Source organism: Eublepharis macularius, chromosome 2 (assembly GCF_028583425.1).
Source record: "Eublepharis macularius isolate TG4126 chromosome 2, MPM_Emac_v1.0, whole genome shotgun sequence".
In the NCBI taxonomy this organism is placed as follows: Eukaryota; Metazoa; Chordata; class Lepidosauria; order Squamata; family Eublepharidae; genus Eublepharis; species Eublepharis macularius.
This window is the reverse complement of record NC_072791.1, coordinates 66,600,777-66,618,953: the sequence shown is the minus strand read 5'-3', so window position 1 is coordinate 66,618,953 and position 18,177 is coordinate 66,600,777. Positions and strand designations below refer to the sequence as shown.

The 18,177-nt window shown below is 46.8% G+C and overlaps 1 protein-coding gene across 3 annotated transcripts in view; it reads right to left on the bottom strand.

Moving 5' to 3' along the window:
- The window catches only part of LOC129324851 (carbohydrate sulfotransferase 8-like), a 31,998-nt gene extending 14,082 nt beyond the window's left edge, over positions 1-17,916 (bottom strand). Inside the window, exons 1-3 of one of the 3 annotated variants that reach the window (XM_054972277.1) lie at positions 17,866-17,916; positions 5,166-5,300; positions 4,618-4,679 (exon numbers count right to left, since the gene is read on the bottom strand). The gene's annotated coding sequence lies outside the window, so the exon portion shown is untranslated. Of the gene's footprint in view, positions 1-4,617; positions 4,680-5,165; positions 5,301-15,804; positions 15,876-17,865 lie in introns of those variants that run through there. The other 2 variants (XM_054972279.1, XM_054972278.1) reach the window with 2 other exon arrangements.
- Between the last annotated feature and the right edge of the window lie 261 nt (positions 17,917-18,177).

The window sequence follows — 18,177 nt, the reverse complement described above, 5'->3', positions numbered from 1 at the left end:
ACTCTACATTTTTGAACAGATAGTAGGAGGGCACAACAGGACATGGAAAAAGAAGTCCACTAGACAAAATTAACGTAACTACTAGCTTCAACTAAGAGATACAACAAAACCACAAGACCTTTCAAAAACACCTCATGAACAGCTTAAATTTACACAGCAGTAGGGCACAAAAGGGCATGATAACAGCATGCTTGCAGTAAGTCACACTACTCAAACATAACACAACTCAATAAATATCAGACAATCACCAAAGCTTCAAAACATCTGTACAAGATGTGTGTTACACAGCAGGAGGGCAAAATGGGTCAAAAACACTTTTGTTCTTGAACAGATTTAGGTTACACAGTAGCAGGGCACACCCACAGGCAGGTCAGCATTGTCTTAATCAGAAAACAACACAACTACCATGAAATAAAAAACTTATTTGCTTAACCCCTCAACACCTCCGCCATAACAACAAAAAACCACACAAAGACATTTTCTCTTTCAAAATTTCTTTATCTCTATGCACGTGAGCCCATCTCCCAACCACAGTGGTATTTCTGGAGCAGTGTTGCAGAGGTTCCCCCCCCACACACACACACCAGCCTCAGCATTTACCTGGAAACATCTGCAAGACATCATCATTGGCTGGTGCCCATCTCCAACTCTTCCCGCATCCCCCCCCCCAGCAAACCAAACAGTAACATTTCAACCTTCTTTTTTTTTGGTTTTTTGTTGTTTTTATAAATAAACATTTCAACTTTGAAAAAACATTATTACAACTTTTTTGGGTTTTTTTTTTAAAGAAAATGTCAACTCTTAAAAAACATTTCAACTTTTTGGGTTTTTTTTTTAAAACAAAGATTTCAACTCTGAAAAACATTTTAAACATTCCAAACAGCAGGATCTGACATTTTCCCATTCCCTAATCCCCACCTAAGCAATCCCTATCTAACCTATTTCTCCCTCCAGTGGTAATCCATGTTTTTGGGGCATTATTTTTCAGAATAAATTTGGTCCCACAGGGTCTGTCTCAGTGCTGGGAGATGTTTTGAATTCCCTTGGGGGGGGCTTCCAAATTGCTGGGTGGATTCCCTTTGCCACTGGTTCCTAACCACCCTCCCTCTACTGGCCGGCTTTAACTGCGTCTACAGGGTTTTATTCAGGGGAGAGCGCGATTCCAAAGGATTGGACTCGCAGAGGATGCAGGCCACAAGTTGGGCTCACCTCAGTCACTCTGGAAGTCCAGTCCTGAGAAATCGAAGAGGCGAGAGTTGACCTTCAGGAAGGTCAACTGCTCAACTCTCCATGGGAAAAGGCGAGTGCGATGTGGGCCGACAATGTCGCCCGCATGAGAAAACACGTGTTCGCTCTCCACGCTCATCGGACGGCATGAGAGCAGCCGCTGCGCCTCGAGGGAGAGGTCCGGCCAGACCGACTCCTTCTTGGCCCAGTAGCTGAGCGGATTGGTGGAGAACGACTCGCAGGACTCCGCGAGGTAGTCCCTGACCATTGCCTCCGCCGAATCCTCTCTCACGTTCCTCACAACCCCAGAGGGGATGAGGGCCCACCGGAGCATCTCCATCCCCATCGGCACTCCGGTGGTGGCCATGGGGGGGAGCCTTCACAGAGGGGGCGTCAGAGGGACCCGCACGGCAGGGCCCCTCTCACGTCCCCCCTATCGACAGGTGTCCCCTCTCGGCCTGCCTGCGCCTCACCCAAGAGCAGAGTCCGTCTCTGGCTTGGGTGAGTTTCCTGTCCCGCTCGGCGAAAGTGCCCTTTATGCGCGGGTCACACATGGTCGCCAACATGTATGACTCGATCTGCGTGAGAGGAGTTAGCCTGGCAACTATGCCATGCTGCAGCCTTCTCACCAGTGTGCGCACCACTGGAACAAGGTCAGCACGAGGCGCGACCCGGTCTGCAAGGGTGGCCAGATTCCTCTGGAGCGTGTGCACCAGGGGAATGACCAGACCAAGGGTCGCCATGTCTGACGAGACCGCCACAGTGAAGTCCTTGAAGGGCTTCAGGACCTCCACTGTCTGGGTGATGGTGAGCCAATCCTCCCGGCTGAACTCACCCACCTGACTCGCACCGCGGTTCTCGGAGAGCCACGAGTGGAGTGCGGCCTGCTGCTCCACCAAGCGCTCAAGCATGGCACAGGTGGAGTTCCAACGTCAGTGATCAGAGCGTGCTCTGGCACACCTGTCCTGACCTGCCTCTGGCGCAGTTCGTGCGTGGCTGTCACGCTGCGCGAGAAGTGACTTGTGAGCCTCCAACATTTCTAGATCAGTAACTGGAGTTCACGAGTCCGGGTATCAAGGGGTTCCTTCGAGGAGCCCAACCACAGCGCATCTCTCACCACTAGGTGAAGTTTGTGAGCCGCACAGTAAATGCACTCTCGGCTCACTAGATGCGCTACTGCCCTCATGTTCTTGCCACCTTCTGTCACCATGCATCCCACGGTGGCAGGTCCCTGGCCTACCCACTCTTCCAACTGTCTCCTCAGGGTGGCAGCGATGTTCTCCGCCGTGTGGGACATAGCAAGCACCTCGGCGTGAAGCAAGGCCTTGCAGTAGCCGGCCTGGCGGTCTCCCATCCTTCCCTGGCTAGCTGTACTAGGCACCTCCCCCCCCGGCCCCCACCCGGAACCGCCTCAGGTTCCCACCAGTGAGCAGTAAGCGACAGGTACGCTTGCTGCACACTTGGGCAGGTCCAGATGTCAGATGTGAAGTGCACAGTTCTCCCGGCAACCCGGGACAGCTGTGCCTTCACATGGTCCCTGGCAGCCCTGTAAAATGAGGGCACCACCGATCTGCTCAATGTCGTGCAAGCAGGGACGGCGTACCAGGGAAAGAAATCGTGGAGCAGCCCTGAGAAGCCAAAGTCTTCCACTATGGAGAACGGTCTCCCATCCACCGCTACCATATTGACGATGTGGCGTGTGAGGCGCCGGCTCGCCCTCTGGATCCCCTCTCTGGGCACACTAGGGCCCTGTGTACCAAGCATCTCCGGGAGAGAGGCTTGGCGTCCCTTCCCTACAGGAACCCTTGGGGGGAGAGCACCAGAGGAGCCTGCCTCCTTCTGGTTAGCTGGCAGCCGTTTGGCGCCACTTGAACTTTCCCCCTGAAGAAGCACCGCCTGGTGGTGCCTCTTCATGTGGGTCCTCATCCCAGACGTGGAGAGATGGTGCACATCTCTGCCACGGCTGACGCGCTGCCTACAATGCAGGCACTGGGCTGCTCGGGGATCCTCCGTTGTCTGGAAGTGCTTCCAGATTTCAGAGTAACAGGACGGCCCATGCTTCACAGGAGAAGCGCTTCCGGGCACACCCTGAGGCACCTCCTGTGAGGTGCTCTGGCAGGACACACTGTGTCCCACTCTCGGCTGGGCAGTCGGGGATGGACAAGGCTGAAGGGGCATAGATGTGGGCTCTTCCACCACAGTCTCTTCCTCTTCCTCCTGCACCCTCTCCTCCTGCACAGCCGCGAGAGGCCTGCTGCTGGCCTCAGAGGAAACTGGGGTAGACTGCCCCACAGGGGGTCTCACAGGCAGTTCCTCCAACATCCTCCGGGTTCCTGGGGTGATCGTGAGGGATGGACAAGTCACATGCCCCACGTCCATCCCAGGAGACACCACATGCTGCCCCTCCTCCAGCAGCTGGCTCGCAACCACTGGAGGAGGAGGAGCCTCAGCAGCAGGCCCCTGCCCAGTGCCAGCCCCTGCCTCATGCACCTGGGTTGGTGGTGGCCCCCCAGCAGCTGCCTCAGGAAAGAGAGCCTTGCGAACCCTCTTCCTGTCACCAGAAGCCAGGCTGGTGAACGGCAGCAGTGCAGGGGAGGGCCTCCTCCGCTCAGATGGGGGGGCTGCCGCAGCAGTCCCCCTCTCCCTCCCCTCCTCCCGTCTAGATTTCTCCCTAACCTTTCCCCCGGGGCCCCTCTCTGCTTTCCTCTCTGCCATCCTTTCCCCTCACGGAAGCTACACTAACTACTCAGAAACCAAGGGAAAACAAAGGTGCACTTTGTTTTCAAGCCCTATCTAACCTGCTTCTAAATCTGTTCTTCTTGTGGCTCTGTAACTTGTCTTGGAGATGGTCACTCAAATCTCTTTTTAAACAACCCTATTTATGTTGGGGGACCTGAGCCTGCCAAACAGCTGAATTCCTCCAGAATTGAGCTGGCCCTATACCCCAATAACAACAAGTGAAAGCCTTATACACTAACAACACTAGTATGCCTGGGCCGGCCTGGCTCCACCATGGGTGCCAGAGATGGGCAGTGGAACCCTAGTTAGTGGGTCAGTAATGGGAAGCCTATTAACAGCTATTCAAAATTTGTTATGTAGAAATCAAATATAACCTAACTCTCACTCACTAATGCTTTTCCTGCTGAATCCCTATTTAATGTTTTAAAAAATCTAATCTTGGTTCCCTGATCGATTAGGTTAAGGGCAATTAGCCACTGAATGCCTACTAACTGGCCTACCTACCTAAGACACTATTTAGCGGGAACAATGTTTCTGTGGTGTGTCTGTGTGGGGTGTGGATGCGGTGTTCTGAAAATGTACCTCCCCCCTCCAAGCTAGCAAAAAACCACCCCTAAGCCCACCCTGCTGTAAACCCACAGACTCACTCACCAGTCCTGCAGTCTAGCGAAGTTCAGGCAGTCGTGCAGCTGGTCCTCCTCTCCTCCACAATGCTGTTAAGAAAGTTGGAATGTTAACAGAGTCACACACGCTGCACACACAACCCCTAAAAGTCAAGGCCCAGATCTGCTTTGGGCCTAGACAGTCATGAAGCCACTGTGGGGAAGCTGTGCCAGAGTTAAAAGTCAGGTGGCATGCAAGAATCCCGCCCCCCAGAAAGGCTAGGCCCAGCCAGTGGAAAAACACAACACACCCACCCTGCAGAGCAGGCCTGTGTGGGCCAGAAACTGGCACACTCGTTTTTAAGCCTGGGAAGCATTAAGTCAAGCCCACAGTCAAGCATAACACAGGAAACATTAAATCAAGCAAGCACAACAAGCAGTACTGAACCCCCCTCCCACCCCCAAACACTGTCGTCTTGCCCAACCAGAAAATGTCCCCCTAGCCCAAGCCATGAAGACCAAACTGAAACATATGTTAGCAGATTGGCCCAGCAGCAGCAATAAATTTCCAAAAAGAAATTTTAAAAAAATCCCTACCAGTCCTCCTCTCCGTATGTCCAGCAGCAAAGTTGATCCTCCACGCTCAGAGGTCTCCAGGCCGATGTCCTCCAGGTGCAGTCCAGTCCAGAAGAAGTCCACGAAGGCAGTATCTCAGCAACAGTCAACTGCAACCTGTTTGTGAAGCATAATTGTAAGTGCCAGCTAGCAGGAAGACACCAGAGCCACCCAGCAGAGCTGCAGGCCCGTGTGTAGTCCAGAAACCGGCACACTTGTTTAAGAGCCTGGGAAGCATTAGATCAAGGGCACCAGAAACAGCAAAGCAAGCCACGAATCCTGTTTGTGAAGCAAAATTGTGATTGTGAGTGCCAGGCCAGCCAGCAGAAAGACACCAGAGCCACCCAGCAGAGCTGCAGGCCTGTGTGTAGTCCAGAAGCTGGCACACTTGTTTAAGAGCCTGGGAAGCATTAGATCAAGGGCACCAGAAACAGCAAAGCAAGCTACCAATCCTGTTTGTGAAGCATAATTGTGAGTGCCAGCCAGCAGAAAGGCACCAAAGCCACCCAGCAGAGCTTCTGGCTTGTGTAGGCCAGAAGCTGGCACACTGGTTTTTTAGGCCTGGGAAACATTAGATCAAGCCCACACTCAAGCATAACAAAGGAAACATTAAATCTAGCAAGCACAACAAGCATAATTGAAACTCCCCCCCACCCCCAAACATTGTCCTCTTGCCCAACCTGAAATTGTCCCCCCAGGCCATGCCAAGACTAAACTGAAACATCTTTTTGCAGAGGCAGGCCACAGCAGCACATTGGCCCAGCATCAATAAATTTACAAAAATTAAAAAAAAGATTCCTACCAGGCCTCCTCTCTGGATGTCCAGCACAGTTGATCATCCAGGCAGATGTCCTCCAGGTGCAGTCTCTCTCCTCTCTCAGTCCTCTCTCAGTCAACAGTCAGTGAGCAACACAGCTGTCCCAGTCTTGCCACAAATTTAAATTCCCAGCTGCAGCCTCAGCCAAAGATTTGAATCTATTGGCTGGCAGAAGGATGCAGCAGTGGGATTGGTGACTCCTAAAGTCCCCTCATCCCTTGCATGACCTCCCACACACTCCTACAGTCACCCTCCCTCCTGCTCCCCCTCCCCTACCTGGTCATTTTGGCGGGAATCTCTGCATGCTGTCATTGCTTTGCAAATGCAAAGTGCAATGCTATCAATGCACCTTGCATTTGCAAAGCAAAGGATTCCCTCCTATGCAAGAGGGGTGAGGGGTGAAAGAAGGAGTGAGTCACTCACTCCTTCTCCCCCCCTCCCCTCTTCTAAGAGCCTGCAGGAAGCTTTAGCTTCCAGCAGGATTTTGCTAGATGCTTGCAAAGGCAAACGCCTAGCAAAATCAAAATGGCGATTCTCGGTATCCGAAAAAACCCCGAAACAACCCGAAACGTTTCGGGTATCCATGTATTGTCGAAGGCTTTCACGGCCGGAGAACGATGGTTGTTGTGGGTTTCCGGGCTGTATTGCCGTGGTCTTGGCATTGTAGTTCCTGACGTTTCGCCAGCAGCTGTGGCTGGCATCTTCAGAGGTGTAGCACCAAAAGACAGAGATCTCTCAGTGTCACAGATCTCTGTGACACTGAGAGATCTCTGTCTTTTGGTGCTACACCTCTGAAGATGCCAGCCACAGCTGCTGGCGAAACGTCAGGAACTACAATGCCAAGACCACGGCAATACAGCCCGGAAAACCCACAACAACCATCGTTTCGGGCATCGTTGTTTCGGGTTACCCAAAACGTTTCGGAAAACCCAAAACGTTTCGGAAAACCCGAAATAACCCAAAACAGGTTTGTTTCAGGTTTTTTTCGGGTATCTGAAACCCAAATTGCACACCCCTAGTTAACATACATTTTGTGTGTTGAGTTACTTGCCACCTCAGAAATCCACCTCAACAGTTCCATAATGCTTTCACATTATGGACCATGCACCCACTTCCACACCTTTTCAAGTGCCAATCAGGATTGGGCCCTCACAGCATTTTTAAATCACTCCTGTTAGGCTCTAAAATGGCTGTGATGCCCATGGGTCCAACCTGTCACATCTAGTTATGCCCTGAGTCACAGGAAATCAGAAATACTTCCATGATAATATGATTTAGGTTGATTACGCATTCAGTGAGAAAGCCTTTAATGACTGATGGGCCTTCACAGTCTCTTTTTCACTTTCAACCCAAAAATTCTATGATTGATTGGAAAGACTGGGAATTGGATCCAGACCCTAATATTAGAATGTATTTCTGCCCAACAAGTACAAACATCTGCCCTCTTTGGAACAGGAAATGTATTAAGTAAATATTACCCTAGGCCAGTGATGGCGAACCTTTTTGAGCCCGAGTGCCCAAACTGCAACACAAAAACAACTTTTTATTTCAAAGTGCCAGCACTGCAATTTAGTTTTAGTTAAGAAAAAACATCTCATACAGTTGTCCCAACTAATTAACATCTCTCTCTCTCTCTCTCTCTCTCTCTCTCTCTCTCTCTCTCTCTCTCTCACTCACTCACTCAGGAGCCACGAATGAAAGTAAAGCAAGTTAAATCAAAGCAGCTTACTCTTCTTTAGAAAGCCAGCCCCAGCAGCCCGGCTGCTGCCTCCGCTTCCTGCTGCTAAAGAGACAGGCAGCAGGGAGGCAGCCTTGAGGAAAAGGAATCACGTGGGCAGGGCCAAAACCCATGTGATCTCTGCTCAGAACGCCATTGCAGGTGTTCCCCCTCCAAATGAGCCCTGGACCTAGCGATCGGCGACTTGGCTCGCGTGCCCACAGAGAGGGCTCTGCGTGCCAGCTGTGGCACGCATGCCATAGGTTCGCCATCACTGCCCTAGGCTGTGAGCCATCAGGATATTTTAAATCACTGTGATGCTTATTTATATTTCTATTGCAATCTTTATATAGTAATCTCTAACATTAGTGCTTCATGTTACTGAAAAAGCCTTTGTTATTTTACCTTGTTTCTTGAATTTACTTTAACATTCATCTTCCTACACCCAGACTTCCAGGCAGGAGCATATTAAACATGGCTGTGACAATTGAGTTTATTAAGAGAGAAAGAGAGAGATCGCTGATGCAAAAAGAAGAATATCTATTCCAGAGCTCTTTTTCTTGTTCAACTGAAAACCCAACCAGAAAACTATCCAAATGGTAATCACTTTGATTAAAAACTGGATCCAAGCTTCTTATGAAACTCAGATCTCCTTGCCACAGGGAAACAAAATTAATTAAAAGCTTGCTTTAGGGAGTTACAAGGAGAAGTTGATATAAAAATGGCTCTCAAGCCAGAAAAGTAAATGTAGACTAAATCTGCCAGATATAACTGAAGAAACAATAAATCAGTGAAGACAACTCAAGCAAGAATTCACCTCTAATATATCAGCCACTGAAACACAAAACAGTCTGAACCTAACAGATGGATATTTATTCTCACAGGATCTTTGCTCCAGTAGTCACTGCCACCATCTCTAGGTCAACTTGCACCAGAGAAGGCAAGAATGGGTGTGTGTGTGTGTCAAGACTGAGTTTCTTATTGCTGACATACTAACTGCTTCTTAACTATTTCTTAACCTTTTGTTCTATTACCTGAGCTATGTAAGCATGGGGTGGGGGGCAGGCTGTTACTTGTCATGGAATATTCAGCACAGAATTGATGAGGGAGGGTAAGAGGGACAGGGAATACCATTCAAAAATGAAACATGTTCTGACTAAGCAATGTTTGACAATCATCCTGAATACTTGTGGCTTGGATCAACTGGAGCTTTTCTATGGACAGAAGATCTGCATGCACAAAGCACAACTTTCACGGCTCACATTCCCACTGCAGCTCGAGACACTCCCCAAATGCTGCTTCGGAGGGAACAGGGGACCCTCCCCTGGAAGAGCATTTAGAGGGCACTGGGGTCTGGCATACACTTGCCACTCCCCCACACCCGGTGCAGGAAATCCCCTGTCCTCACCTGCCATCTGGGCCTGGCTCACCTGACTTCACCTGGCCAGTGGGGGAGGAAGCATAGGGGTGAGGGGGAGCACGTGCATGTGCTCCCCCTCCACACAAGAATCCCAGGGTATGCTGACTGAAAGTCACCCCTTTGGAGGTAGTTTTCCCTTTGAGCACACATGCTGCAATTTCTTTCCTCCTCCGTCCCACTCATTTTCCAATGGGATGAAGCATGGAGTTGCAGCGCGTGTGCTCAAAGTGAATACTGCCTCCAAACGGGTGGTTGTGGAGGGGGAGTGTGGGACGATGAGTGAGTATAGTGCAAGCATGGGAGGTAAGTGCTCTGCTGTCCACCCCCCAGCCCCTTGCACCCCCCCCCCAGTTGGGCCCCTGGCAACCGTAGGCTGAAGCGAGGGGGAGTAAGAAAATCACATTCTGTGGGTGGAAATTTCTTTATCTGGAAATGCTCCACTGGGTTCAAGCTTATGGTTTGTTTTCCAAAAAGATAAGCTGAAGTTTAGAGAAGAGGATAACCCTGTAAGCTACCATCTGTCTCTTGGAGAAGGAATGTAATAAAATATAATCAGTTCATAGCTTGGTTAATATTTTACTACTGACAACAATGGGGGGAAATGTTACATATTCTCAGAATGTTACCAATTACTGCATACACCTATGAATAACCTAAATTTTTATACTTAACTTGGGAAACTTGCATTGGTCAACTGATCTTGTTCAATTATTAAAATTACTGTCACAGGCTTTCACGGCCGGAGAACGATGGTTGTTGTGGGTTTTCCGGGCTGTATTGCCAAGACCACGGCAATACAGCCCGGAAAACCCACAACAACCATTAAAATTACTGATTAAGAAATTAACTTTGCAATAAGCAGCTCTGAAAACCATAAATACGCTAGCCTAGGTTGATGTGTGCAGGAAAATTCTGCAAACAGTTCCAAGATTTTTTAATTCCAAAATTAGTAGACCTTTTAAACAGCAACATTTTAGAAATATTCAGGGTAACAGAGACAGACATTTGTCTGGCCTCTACCTGGGCCAAGGCTTTCTCAGCCCTGGCTCCAGCCTGGTGGAACTTTCTCCCAATGGAAACTTGGGCCCTGTGGGATCTATTACAGGTCTGCAGGGCCTATAAGATGGAGAAGTTCTGCCGGGCCTATGGTTGAGGCTTGACAATGTCCTCTCTGGCAGTTAGTACCCCCACCATGCAGCCCTGAGTTTGACCAGCTCCATCTTCTGCTGTCTACATTTTATGGTTTTACCACAGCCTCTGGTATATATACTGGCACCTTATTTATGTAGTCTCCCTCTGTCTAGGATTTCCAGGTGCCCACCAGTGGCAGGCAAACTCCGGGCAGTTTGCACCCTTGCCCACTGATCTGCCAGGGATTGACAGGAGGTGGCAAGCCCCCCGGAAGTCACCCACCACCCACAGGCACCTCAGGAACACATACGGCATGCACTCTTCAGTGGAGCACAACAACACCACTCCTGGAAGTGATGTTGGTGCACTGGCCACGGGAGCAGTCCCGCACCTCATTTGAGGCTGATTTTGGCCTCAAACGGGCTGAATTGCCTCTGCACGGAGCACAGAAGCGCTCCTGTGGCCAGCACAATGATGTCACTTCTAGGAGTGACGTCATCACACTGGAGCATGTGCATGCGCAAACAGACACCGCACCGCCACAGGAGGTAAGTGCCAGGTCTCCCCCTCCTGCTGGGATGGTGTAGGGAACTAGCAACCCTACCTCTGTCAGATCTGACAAAGGGAGCTTTGATTTATGAAAGCTTATACCATGAAAATCATGTTGGTTTTTAAGAAGTTAATGGACTTGTTCTACAGCAGACCAACACAGCTTTGTGCCTGGATTCATTCTAATAGAAGTATGCTTTCCATCTCCAGGTGGTGGCTGAAGTTCTCCCAGAATTATAACTCATCTCTAGGCCCTAAAAATCAGTCTCCTTGGAGAAAATGGCTGCTTTGGAGAGTGGACTCTATGGTATTATACCCTGCTAATGCCTCTTCCCTTCCAAACTCCATCCTCTCTAGCTCCAGCCCCAATTTTCCACTAATTTCTCAATCTGGAGCTGACAAGGCATTAAAATAAATGGCTACATGCATTATGCTAATTTTATTTGTGGATGATATGACCAGGGCCGGATCTAGGGGGGGCAGGGGGGGTAGTCTGCTCCCGGCGCCAACAGGGAGGGGGCGCCGGGAGCAGCTCCCCGCTGCCGGAGCGCGCAGGCGGTAGTGCGGGCAGCGAGCAGCCTCGCAGCCCCCCACGCTGCCTTTTGCCTGCCCTGCAGGGCAGGGGGTGTGCGGCAAGCCAGCCACCCCCTGTCCTGTGGGGAGGCGAATGCCGCAGGCAGCCTCGCAGCCCCCCACGCTGCCTTTTGCCTGCCCTGCAGGGCAGGGGGTGTGCGGCAAGCCAGCCACCCCCTGTCCTGCGGGGAGGCGAATGCCGCAGGCAGCCTCGCAGCCCCCCGCACTGCTTTTGCCTGCCCTGGAGGGCAGGGGGTGCGCGGCAAGCCGGCCACCCCCTGTCCTGCGGGGCAAGCGAAAGCAGCGTGGGAGGCTGCGAGGCCGCCCGCACCATTCGCCTGCGGGGAGGCGAATGGGGCGGGCGGCTTCTCAGCCCCGCACGCTGCCTCTGGGAGCACACACGTGCTGTGCATGCGCACGAGGCAGTCAGCCAAGGGTTGCCCCGGGCGTGGGCAACCCTCGATCTGGCGCTGGATATGACCTTTTTTGTATAAGTTAAATGATTCAGCTACCATTATGGTCAGGTAGTGGGATTCTAAGGATCAAATGAGATAGTGTAGGTATAAAACCAGCCTTTTAAAAGAAAATACTGCAGTTTGAGGACCCAATTCAGATTAGGGCCATGTGAGAAATGAAGAGGGGGTTTAACCCTTCCATTCCTGTAAAAAACACTACTACTGCATTGCTATGAGCCATTTAAAGGGGGAAATATGGGTTACTTTTGTCTATCTTTTGTCGTTAAAGGTCTGTACTAGTGTGTCAGTAGTGGATGTCAATGAATCCATGTGGAGGGGAGGGGGAAGAACCCACCCCTATGACCCTAGTTGAACCTCTTATTAAATATTATCTGCAGCTAATGGAATTTAGAATTAAACTAGCACAATTCAGAAGTCCCCACTGTGGCAAAACATTCACCAGTTTATCAAATTAATTACCTTTGATTTATTCCTGTGGCTTCTGTTACAAGTATGTTGGTTCCTTGATACATTATACTTAGTAATAATAGTAAGTATGATAGCTACTTGCATTGCCACGTACCCAAGGTCACTTTGGTTCACTTGTTTTGGGAGGGCCAAAAACAGTTTCTACAGTTTTGGCAAGGAAGTGGACTAGGATTAGTGTTATTCTCAACCTTACTGTAATCCTGGAATATATACAGACCAATCCTAAACAGAATCACACCCTGGTGTCAATGGGAATAGGAGTGTGCAACTCTGCTTAGAATGGCACTAGAGTTGTTAAACTGCTTTGGTGGCCAAATAATTATTTTGCAATACTGAGATGTCTATTGTCCTCTTGGATGGCTTTCTGGGTTAGTAATATGCTTGATCCTTGATGCCTGAGGTAAGTTAAATAAAATCAGTTGGACACTTCTGATACTTTCACATGCATGTTGCAAAATTTTCTCTCTCCTTTGATCAGAAACTCCATGTGCGGTAACTCAGTATGGTGTTTTTTGTCATACTCCAATTACATCAATACACTTACAAACAATATTTTTACTATCTTTTTTCACGTTGTGCCAAGGCTGAAGCTGCTTCTCTCCATGTATTGTGTGATTGCAAGCAGAAAAGGGAAGGTGTGTGATGAGAAGGCGCAAAAAATCTGCCGCAGTTCTAATACAGTCCTTGTGTTGTTCCCCGTCAAGCATAAGTACTTTGTAATGTGAAGACTGACCCAATGTCAGTCCCTTGTACTACCATCCCTAGGAAAATTACAACCTTTTAAACTCATTAGATTAAATATATATAGTTCACTCACTTCACAGAACTTTATTCAATTTGTTAAACTGTAAAATTATCTGCTTTTTAGCTCCCATTGAGGAACTAGAGATGTGAAATTTCCAAAAAGTCTGAAGCTATGCGGGGGGGGGGGGATATTTCACTGTGAGGGGGACTAAAGTTTTAGGGGAAATTGACATATATGCAATACTTACTTTCCTATCAAACAATAATGTATTTTACTGATTTAACAACATAAAATGTATCATTTATAACTTAGTATCAAACTATTTGGCATATTTATGGAATTTAAAAATATAAATTTATTGGTTTTATAAAAGAAAAAATACCCAGTGCTTATACCCAGTGCTTGAGAGATAATTGTGAACTGCTATACCTATGCTGCCTTAGCATGTATACCTACATGTTTGCAGTCTGAGAGGCAGGAAAAATAGAAACTGAAGATAGAAAATTAATTCAGTAGCAAATAAAATAAAATGTATCTTTTGGACAGAAACACTTTTGTACATCCACAATAGTAGGAGAACCACAATATTTGAATATCAATTAAACTTTACAACATTGAAAATATACTTGCTAGATTGGTTTTTGCCAGAAATTGGAAGACAGAAACATGCCTGGATATTATAGAATGGTTTGGTAAATAAAAATAAACATTTATTATGATTAACAGTGAAATATTAAGCAGAGTTACTTCAATCTCAGCCTAAGCCCATTTTTCACAGAGAACAAAAAATGTAACACATATTGAACCTGTATCTGAAGAAGTGAGCTGCAGCTCACAAAAGCTCATACCCTACCACCCATTTTGTTAGTCTTATAGGTGTTACTGGACTCCTGCTCTTTTCCACATATTGAACCATTGTGGAACTCTTGTTTAACTCAAAGTGAGAGGGATCAGTAGATCTCACAACTTTGTTCATCATATAGTTTTGCTTATTATTTTTAAAAAGAAAAGACTAAATTTAATAATGTATTTAATGATAATGTATTATCATTAAATACATTATATCCAAAATTATTCATATTTAAACAATAAACGTATTATTGAAATATGTTGTACATTTCTACAGCATACACATAAATTATTATTTAATGCTGCATCTTATATAAAAATTTTCATACTACACATTTAGAGTAAAACCTCGCCTGTAAAGCCCTTTCATTCCAAAAGAGGGGGGGAAACCCATAAGAGTTCTTTTAGTGCTGCCCAAAAGGTCCCAATTGTTAATCCTTAGTTTTTTTTTCATGTTATACATTTGGAATATGTAAACCCTTGTCTTAAACAGCATTTCACTCATTCCAACAGACAACTTATTTCATAGGACTTTCTTCAGTGCTCCCTCAAATTTCCATTTTTGTGTTGTTGTTTTTTTCCCCTGGGCCTTCACATCTTTTAGCGGGAACAATATTTTTTCCAGTTTGGGGCAATCAAAATTCTAGCAGCCATCAGGAAGTAATAAAAACATTCTATTTGATTTCTCTACCCTAATTCTTTAATACAGCTCAAAAGAGTTAAAGGAACTTCTGCCATTAAGTTACAGTTGGATCTAAAGTATGATCAGTCGCTCTGCAGTAAGATGGAAATTTCCTGCCTTCCTATTCCCACTGTAGCCCCATGGGACAAAATGGGAGTCAGCAGCAGTATGGGATGTGTGTTGAAAATGGTTCCTCCTTACATGGGATACATAAGATTTAGTAATAGATGCATTTATAAGGTTAAACTTTAAAACTGATAATAACAAACTAAAAATAATAAGGCTAAGAAGTTGATTTATATTTCAGTGGTATATTATGTAAATGCATGTATGGTTATAACTTCATGTGTAATTCTGTTTAAAAAATTGTAAGTTTCTCGATGTATTATTTGAAAGAGATCCAATTAAAAACTAAAGAAAGAAAATGGTTCCTCCTTCACTCACAGAATTGTCTTTAGCTTCACCTCAATATTTAAAACAAATTCCAAAATGCCTTTATTTGTGAACACAAGCACCATATATAAGTTAAGTTGTGTTTTCCTTGTCCGCAATGCTAGCTAATTGTGTCAGAAGCTGGAAATACATTTTTAAGCTCCTTGTGTAACCATCTATGCATTATTTTAAAATAATTTTCCATTAATATAGAATAAGGTAACATTGCCAGACTTCAAGACCAAATATAGTCCCAAACACTGTGATCTATTCTCATATGAATCAGCCCAATTTGAACGTTGCCCCTTCCCTTCCTCCCCTGTGTACTATTACTGGGTGCATGCGAAGGATGAGGACCGCCGTCTTGGGGATGCAAGCTGTACATTTTATGCGTATTATGATTGCCTAATTTTATTGTGATTTTATATTGTATTTATATCTGATGTAACCTGCCCTGATCTCATTTGTGGGAAGGGCAGGCAAAAAAATGGAATAAAATAATAATGATAATAATAATACTCAAATTCCTTCCCTGTTTTTCTTCGAACAGATTGCAATATTCAAGATATGATACCACCTAAAAATACTATGTTGCTGTCTGACAACGCCATCCCCTTCATCACCCGCCCTGTAGCCACAGGCATATCCTCAGGCCCTGCAATGTCTCTCTGTCAACATTTCGGGGACTCCACAGAGCCCCAGGCCACCTTCTGTGTCAGAACAGCAGCTGCTGTACAACTCCCAGCAACTCAACCAACTCACCTTTCTTCTGCAGCAGCCCAGGCAGTTCAGCCTCAGCCAGACTCACAGGAGGTTGTTGGCAGCCAGGGCAGGACAAACACAGACCCCAAACTGCTGAGAGAGCTGCTAGAGAGGCTTCAGAAGCAGCAGAAGTGAGCCCCACCCAGGGCTGAGATGGAGTGGGAGGGACCAGAAGGCTGCAGAGTCTACCCAGCCCTCCCATCAGATAGGCTGGAAGAAAGACCATTCAGGGAGGCTAAGTGGGGATTGGGTGCAAACTTCAGGAGATGGGAAAAGGGGTACCCTTTAAAAATAGGTTCCTGTGAGTTCCGAGGGAGAAGCATAGGGAGTAGTAGTAGGGGTGTGCTGTCACTTCCTGGGCAGGAGAAGGAACAGGGTGGTGCAACCCTTTCCCTACCCATTTGAGGCCACAGAGCACCTATCTTGGTTGGATGGGGGTGCTGGTGCTGGTAGGGAGGAGATTCACATTTGCCTAGCAATTTTATTAATTGCTCAAAAGCTGTTAATTGCTATTATCCTGCTGGCGTGGGCTGCACGGGGGCAGCGGTGCCGGCGGCAGCAGTCGCAGCGAGGGAGCGGGTTGCAGCAGCTGCGGCAGTGAGAGCGGCCTGCTCTTGCCATCACCGCCTGCTCTCTCTGCTGCCACTGCCGCCACCTGCTCTCATGGCACGGGATCGTGCCCCCCTGCCGCCCAGGTGAGTGGGCGCAGAGGGGGAAAGGGTGGGATTGGGGGATCCCTCGCCCCAGGGGGATGGCAACCCTATCTGATAGCAGTGTAGAAGTGGATTTTCCCCCTCATCTTTTACTCTGTCTTGTGGTGTCCAGTCCTTTTTTGGTTTTTCTGTCTTCCTACAGTGAATGAACAAGGTGCAGAAAGAGGGCAGTTATGTGGATCGTTTAAATTATCTGACTGTTTCTATTTTTAATGAAATCAATAAATCTTAATTTATAAGCACAATAAAGCCGATTGAAAGCTTCCACAATTATAAAATATCTAAAAGTTAATAATCCTGAATCCTCATAATAGATATAGAAACGGTACTATAAAAAACAGTGAAGCAGGTCAAATTGGACATCAAATGCTGGAAAATGCATAATTTATCTTGATTCGGGAGAAATGGTGTTTCCAGAATTTAACTTCTTGTTCCAAACTCTCCCAGTCCCTCTTCCTTTCCAACTTAAAAAAAAAATGGTGATCCCTCCTAGAAAATTTCAAAGAAAACTGGGGGGAAATTATTCCATTAGTATTCCACCCACCCCCCTGTTTTATGAAAATTTTATTTAATACTCAATATAGGCATGGTAAAAATGACCACTTTCAAATTCACATACTACTATAATATTATTCTAAAGTATTCCAACTCAGCTGTTGCATTTAGTTCAAAATAATACAACTCATCTCGCATAATGAGAGAAAGAAAAAACAGTTTTCTCTCCTAACACCGGTCTTATCTCTTCCATCTGTCCCCTGCAATTTTGATAATATGCTAACAGAATAACTTTCTGAATAGGGAAAAATGGGTGCAAAAATTAGCTCCCGATGTTTCTCCTTTAGTTGGAGAATTGAAGCCAACTAACTGTGGTGCTTGGATCCATTTCCTTTCCTGCCCCCTATAAACTGCCTGAGGGAGATAGAATAGTCGAAGCAATTAATGCCTCTCTGAGAGAGGGGACAGTCTCCACGTACTGGAGATAGCTATGGTGACACTCCTGCCTTACGTGATGTAGCCAATTCAACAATTATCAGTTATCTTCAAAATTTCAAACCTGGACAAAGTATTTGACCATTACTACTGCAGAGAGCCTGTGTTATCTTTTTTGTTGATAGCAGGATGATTGTATTTCCTTTGAATTAAACAGCATGGAGGCTGTAATATTCACTTTATTTATAAATATGCCAGGAAAGCACAACTAAATAACATAAATAATAAACAGAATAAGTGGAGGCAAAGAGATACAGTGGAGCAGATCCGCTACCCTATGTCAGGTGCCCAGAGAGAGAGAGAGAGAGAGAGAGAGAGAGAGAGAGAGAGAGAGAGAGAGAGAGAGAGTTGAATTTACCGTGAAGTTTTCTTCAGCTTAGCGTCAGGACAGCAGGCAGGCAAGTGTTATCTCCTCTTCTAAATCAGAAGAGGAAATCAACTGAATGTAATCACCCTTTGGAAAGGAGACTCTCCCAGATCTTGCAAACAGGTACAGAATAACTTCCTTAAACCAAATATTAACTAAGTGAAAAAAATCTCTTGAGAGAAAAAAGCACCTTATGGCACTTTAGGCCCTTTGTAATTATTCTGCATAGCACTCTGTTTTTCAAACAGATGGACATTATATAGGAATTTCCTCAGGAACAGCTACATTAGACTTCTGAAAGAC